Consider the following 6,760-nt stretch of genomic DNA (forward strand, 5'->3'; position numbering starts at 1 on the left):
TGATGCCATCCAGCCATCTCATCCTCTGTCGTCCCCTTCTCCTCCTGCCCTCAATCCCTCCCAGCATCAGAGTCTTTTCCAATGAGTCAACTCTTCGCATGAGGTGGCCAAAGTACTGGAGTTTCAGCTTTAGCATCATTCCTTCCAAAGAAATCCCAGGGCTGATCTCCTTCAGAATGGACTGGTTGGATCTCCTTGCAGTCCAAGGGACTCTCAAGAGTCTTCTCCAACATCACAGTTAAAAAGCATCAATTCTTCGGCGCTCAGCCTTCTTCACAGTCCAACTCTCACATCCATACATGACCACAGGAAAAACCATAGCCTTTACTAGACGAACCTTTGTTGGCAAAGTAATGTCTCTGCTTTTCAATATGCTATCTAGGTTGGTCATAACTTTTCTTGAAATATAGTACTAGCTTTATAAAGAGACTAATCAGTCATTTGGCACTAAGCTGACTGCATTAGACACCTTTCACTCTGGACAGGACTGACCTGAATTCTGCCTGACCAGGACTGACCATATTTGGGATTTGTCTTTTTTTGTCTGCTATGCCCCAGGAGCCCCACTCAGGGATCATAATGTGAAATGTGCTGATACAGGAGATTATATAGCATTTTGTTGGACTGAGGGATTGTTATATGACAAAGAAGTACAGCCAATGGTAGATACATTCTTGTGGGATTTGTAGATCTTATCACATACCACACTATCCTGATAAGGTAGGAGAGACTAAACCTTTGAAGTCAGAGCTAAGACACTGGGTTGAGGATGACAGTCAGTGAAAATGGAGTTGTATTTTCAGGATGCAGTACAAATCTTAAACCCATGGCCACGGTATGGTGATGTGTATCCAATAGGTAGACTGAATGGGTTTAGTAACCAATATGTTATAATGGTATTGACCTTGCTTACCACATCACTTTTAGTGTTCTGTTTGTGGGGTTTGTATTTATTGTCCTCATAAGACTCATCACCTAAAATCCGGAGTCCAGGGCAGACATTTCCAGCAGGTTCCTATAGGCTATCACTGCCCCCTCATCTGATTAAGTTCCTTGCTAGAGAAGATCAGCAAGCAGGGGTCATTTACCTTATTATCAAGGAAAGGTAGGCTGCCACATAATGAGGGTGAAGAGGAATGGTGAGAATTCTGGTGATCTTTTTGCATCTATTGATATTCCCAAACTTAATGAAACCGGAAGTGGAGAGGAACAACCAAGCCGTGATAAGAGTATCATAAAAAATGGATTTAATCTCCTTGAACTTGATGTGGATCATGCATTATGAAAGCCAACAGGACCCTCAGAAATGCTAGTCAAAGGGGAGGACAGTCCAGAATGAATTCTGGGGGAGAGAGATGGTGTGTCACTGCTATCCCCATACCACATATAACATTGAGAATTGTAGTTTGCCCTACAGTTTGTCCCACTACTCTATGTTTTCTCAGAAATTGTGACCAATCAAAATCCAAAAAGTAGTTGTATCTATCTGCAGTATATTTAGTGTTCACGTAAGCAAGTATGCATCTTAGTATGAACTAGAAATAGACTCTGTTGGTAACCTAGTTTCCATTTCCCAGCCAGTCATGCCACTCGCTTGCTCAGAGGCAGACTTTTTAGGGCTCGGAACTGTCTGATTCTCCAGAGAACAGCCTCAATTACTCATTCCGTGAGGATGCAGTTTTTGTTCAATGGCTGTCATTCAAGATGTAGAGTTCCTTTTGGGTACAGACTGAAGCTAAATCTAACTGAGGCTACATCCTTCCTCAGCTGCCTTCCTTGCTCTACAATGCATTTTCATCCTCTTTCTCATGAGGGCTCTTCATTAACACATTACGTGAACCTGTTTTAGACTCTGCATTTGGGGGGCCCAGCCTAAAAACATGGAGAAACATTATTTCCATATTAATATCCTTGAGGCATTTACACACTACTGGTGTGTGAGAAAATTATACAACTATTTGTAGGGTAAGATTGTTCAAATCTGTTTTTTTAACCCAGACATTTTGTTTCTGAGTAAATGTCTTGCATAAATAATCATGTAAAACTTAAAATATATCTATATATATATAAATCATTATTATAACATTTTTTTAATTTTTAAATTTTAATTTTTTTAAGTTAAAAAATTAAAAAAAATTTTAAATTGTTATTTTAAAAGAAAAAAATGCTCAATGTATATCAATATGGGAATGGGTTTAATAATTCATAATGTATCCCTACATTCAGTGATATAATTTTAAGTAAATTCCTTTGCTCTTATATAGAAATATGCTCAATGTATGATTGGAGTAAATTAAAGAGCTTAAGTTCATGTACTTTTTGTGTTGGCAAAACAATTCTTTTGTAGGTTCTGCCTCTTAGTTACTGCCTGATACTGAAAAAAGTACTTAACCTTAGTAAACCTACATTTCATTTCCTTCATTTTTAAAATTATTGTTTAACAGGATATCACAGGCAAAGCATTTAGCACATAATTAATTGTCAATATAAGTTAGCTCTTATTTTATTATTATTATGTGCTAAGTGAAAATGTTAAGTAGGAGAGCACTGATTCATTGAATGTATTTAGAGATTGGTATAGCACTCGTTCATGGAGTTTAGCTAGAAGTTAAAGCATGGGCATGTAGCCAGGGCATAAATCCGTAGACTTCATGCCTTGTTGCATCACTAACTTTTGTAAAACCTTGGGAGAATTTCTTTAACTCTCTAAACTCAAATTTCTTGTCAGCAAAATGGATATATTAACAGTACCTTCTTTGGGGAATTACTACCCTAAAAGGCTTATTGAAGAAAAGCTGTAATAGCTAATGCTTACAGAATGGCATCTTCTAAATGCCTTACTTGTATTTTTATCATAGTTTCACTGTAGCCCTAGAAACTAAACATTGTTATTATCCCTGTTTTATAAGAAAATTAAAGCATAGAGTAGTTAAATAATATGCAAAGATTCGTAGAGCTAGTGCAAGCAATTCAGGATTTGAATTTAATCTGTCCAGTTTCACAGCCTGGGGCCAAAATCACTTTGATAAAATGTGAATCCTAAAAAAATATTAAAGACTCAACAAATAATATATATCATGTTTGTATGAAATGTATGTATATACATATATAGAAAAGGCAGAGAAACCAGAGATCAAATTGCCAACTTCTGTTGAATCATTGAAAAAGCTAGAGAATTCCAGAAAAAAAATTTGCTTCATTGAATACATTAAAGCCTTTGACTGCATGGATCACGGCAAACTGTGGAAAATTCTTAAAGATATGGGAATACCAGACCACCTTACTCGCCTTCTGCAAATCTTGTATGCAGGTCAAAAAGCAACAGTTACAACTGGACTTGGAAAGACAGACTGGTTCCAAATTGGGAAAGAAGTACGTCAAGGCTGTATTGTGTCACCCTGCTTATTTAACTTATATGCAGAGTATGTCATGAGAAATGCCAGGCTGGATGAAGCACAAGCTGGAATCAAAATTGTCGAGAGAAATATCAATAACCTCAGATATGCAGATGACACCACCCTTATGGAAGAAAGTGAAGAGGAACTAAAGAGCCACTTGATGAAACTGAAAGAGGAGAGTGAAAAAGTTGGCTTAAAGCTCAACATTCAGAAAACAAAGATCATGGCATCTGGTCCCATCACTTCATGCCAAATAGATGGGGAAACAGAGGAAACTGTTTAAAGTTTCCAGTGCCAGACTTTATTTTTCTGGGCTCCAAAGTCACTGCAGATGGTGACTGCAGCCATGAAATTAAAAGACACTTACTCCTTGAAAGGAAAGTTATGACCAACCTAGATAGCATGTTGAAAAGCAGAGACATCACTTTGCCAACAAAGATCCGCCTAGTCAAGGCTATGGTTTTTCCAGTGGTCATGTATGGATGTGAGAATTGGACTGTGAAGAAAGCTGAGCACAGAAGAATTGATGCTTTTGAAATGTGGTGCTGGAGAAGACTCCTGAGAGTCCCTTGGACTGCAAGGAGATCCAACCAGTCCATCCTAAAGGAGACTGGTCCTGTGTGTTCATTGGAAGGACTGATGCTAAAGCTGAAACTCCAATACTTTGGCCACCTCATGAGAAGGGTTGACTCATTGGAAAAGACCCTGATGCTGGGAGGGATTGAGGGCAGGAGGAGAAGGGGACAACAGAGGATGAGATAACTGGATGGCATCACCGACCCGATGGACATGAGTTTGGGTGAACTCCGGGAGTTGGTGATGGACAGGGAGGCCTGGCGTGCTGCGATTCATGGGGTCGCAAAGAGTTGGACATGACTGAGCAACTGAGCTGAACTGACTGAATGGAGAACACACAGAAAACTGGGAAGAATTTTTATAGTATAATTCATGCAAGAAAATAAAATAAGCATAGTTGGTGTGGGGTATTGGTTTGGGGTATCTGTTGTAACTATGACAAGACACATAGAACCACATCACCTTTCAGAGTAGGCATATTTCTAATAGCTTAAGCTGCAATTGGATATTCCAATAAAAAATATATTATTGCAAGTGATTCAAAATGTTTTATTAATACAAAAAAAAATAGAACTATAGAAGTAGAAAAACACATTCTTATAAGGTTCCACATTAGATCAATCTCAAATATTTCTTACTTGTTTTATTGAGAGTCTAAAATGGAATGGTCCAAGAAAGGCATAGTTCTTCTGCAGAACATATCTGCAATCTAGGCTCCTTTTGCCTAGACTTCCTTTTATGATTTCTCATAGAATGGATTTATTCTGGTTGAAGCCCTGATGTTCTAAAGAATAAAACATAAGGACAAAAGGATGAACACAGAGATCAAACTGACCATGGCATACATCTTTCCTTTACACCACTCTAGCTGTACGATTTGGGACATTTTCTGAATTTTATGAGTCTGATTTTTATCTGGAAAAAAATTGCCTTAAAGACTTGTAGTAAAATTACTAAGACAATATACATGACAATGTGGTGTAGGTAGATTATAAATGAACTATTTTTTATTATTTTCCTGTATCCCTTCACAGATTTATACTTCAGTCCATTTGTGAAAAATCACAGTTTATCAGGCCTCAGTATGTTGAAATAGCCAGGTCACAAATGAACAACCACATTTTGGTGGAAATGGAATCATGAAGTAACCAAAACAGAGAATAAAAGACAGTCATTATTTCTGACTCACAGATGACATTTTCTCTTTTGGACACAAAGTTTTGAGAATAGAGAAGGAAATGGAGGTACCACCTCTGTGCTTACAATTTTTATTCTCAGTAAGAATCAACCGCAGCTAAGACTCAGACCTGACCAAATCAACCTCTGTAGTGGGTGGTTCAGCCTATTTAGATGAGCCAAGTGCCTATTCATTCAGTTGAAAGGAAAACTAGTTCCATTGATGTAGTCAGCTTCAGAGCAAGCCAAAAACTAAGCACAGGGAAATGCCAGCAGTTCAGTGAAGAAGCACAAAGGCTTCTGACAAAGAGGAGTACTTTCAAGGTAGAATGCATCTTAACTGATAGACTAGCAATAGTTTTTTTCACAATTTGGAAATGAAATTGCTTCAGTTCCCATTGACATCTGGGGCTTGGTTAAAGAGGCATTTAAATAACAATGATGCAAGTTGGTTTTCTTTCAAAATGTAATCTTTGTCAGTTTCATATTGCTGCTTTATTTAGAGAGAAATAAGAATATTTTTGCCATGTACTAGTATTATAATGTTAGGAAATCACTTTATCTAATATTCATTCTGTCCTTTAAAATGCCAGACTCCTCATTAGGCCCTCAGAATATGAAAGTGATTCTGATGAGATTGCTCCTCTCAGAGAAGTTCATAGTCTAATGGGGAAAATAGATGTCTGAACACAATTTCAGTAATGTGAAAAAAGTGGCAATACTCACGTGCATAAAATGGCAAAGTTCTCTAACAGATGTAGCAAAGGCCTCATGATAACAGTAGCAACAGAGCTCAGACTTAAGGCTAAGTGAACATTTTCTAGATTGAAAAGGCAAAATAAATTGCAGAGAGTGCCATAGGATGTTGACTGTTTTAGATTGTTTAACGTGTCAAGAACTGAGGAAAATACTTTACATGCATTAATCCATTTGAGGCTTCACACTTGCTTGAGACAAGTTTGGCTTTTACTCCTTGGTACATATGGATGTAAGAGTTGGACTGTGAAGAAAGCTGAGTGCCGAAGAATTGATGCTTTTGAACTGTGGTGTTGGAGAAGACTCTTGGAGTCCCTTGGACTGCAAGGAGATCCAACCAGTCCATTCTGAAGGAGATCAGCCCTGGGATTTCTTTGGAAGGAATGATGCTAAAGCTGAAACTCCAGTACTTTGGCCACCTCATGTGAAGAGTTGACTCACTGGAAAAGACTCTGATACTGGGAGGGATTGGGGGCAGGAGGAGAAGGGGACGACAGAGGATGTGATGGCTGGATGGCATCACTGACTCTTTGGACGTGAGTTTGAGTGAACTCCGGGAGTTGGTGATGGACAGGGAGGCCTGGCGTGATGCGATTCATGGGGTCGCAAAGAGTCGGACACGACTGAGAGACTGAACTGACTGACTGACCTACATGGTTACAGGGATTACATATAATGGCACAGACTTTTAATTCAAGGCAGTCTGACTTCACTTTGGTAACTGCTGCTTCCCTGTAACTTATATGATAATACATGTATTATCATACCATTGTGGAAACCCACCAAGGGCAAAAAAACACAGAATTAATTAATTCATGAGTACCCGCTCTCTGGGCTTCCCTGGTAACTCAGAG

This window comes from Bison bison, unplaced genomic scaffold (assembly GCF_000754665.1).
Source record: "Bison bison bison isolate TAMUID 2011002044 unplaced genomic scaffold, Bison_UMD1.0 scf7180017864263, whole genome shotgun sequence".
In the NCBI taxonomy this organism is placed as follows: domain Eukaryota; kingdom Metazoa; phylum Chordata; class Mammalia; order Artiodactyla; family Bovidae; genus Bison; species Bison bison.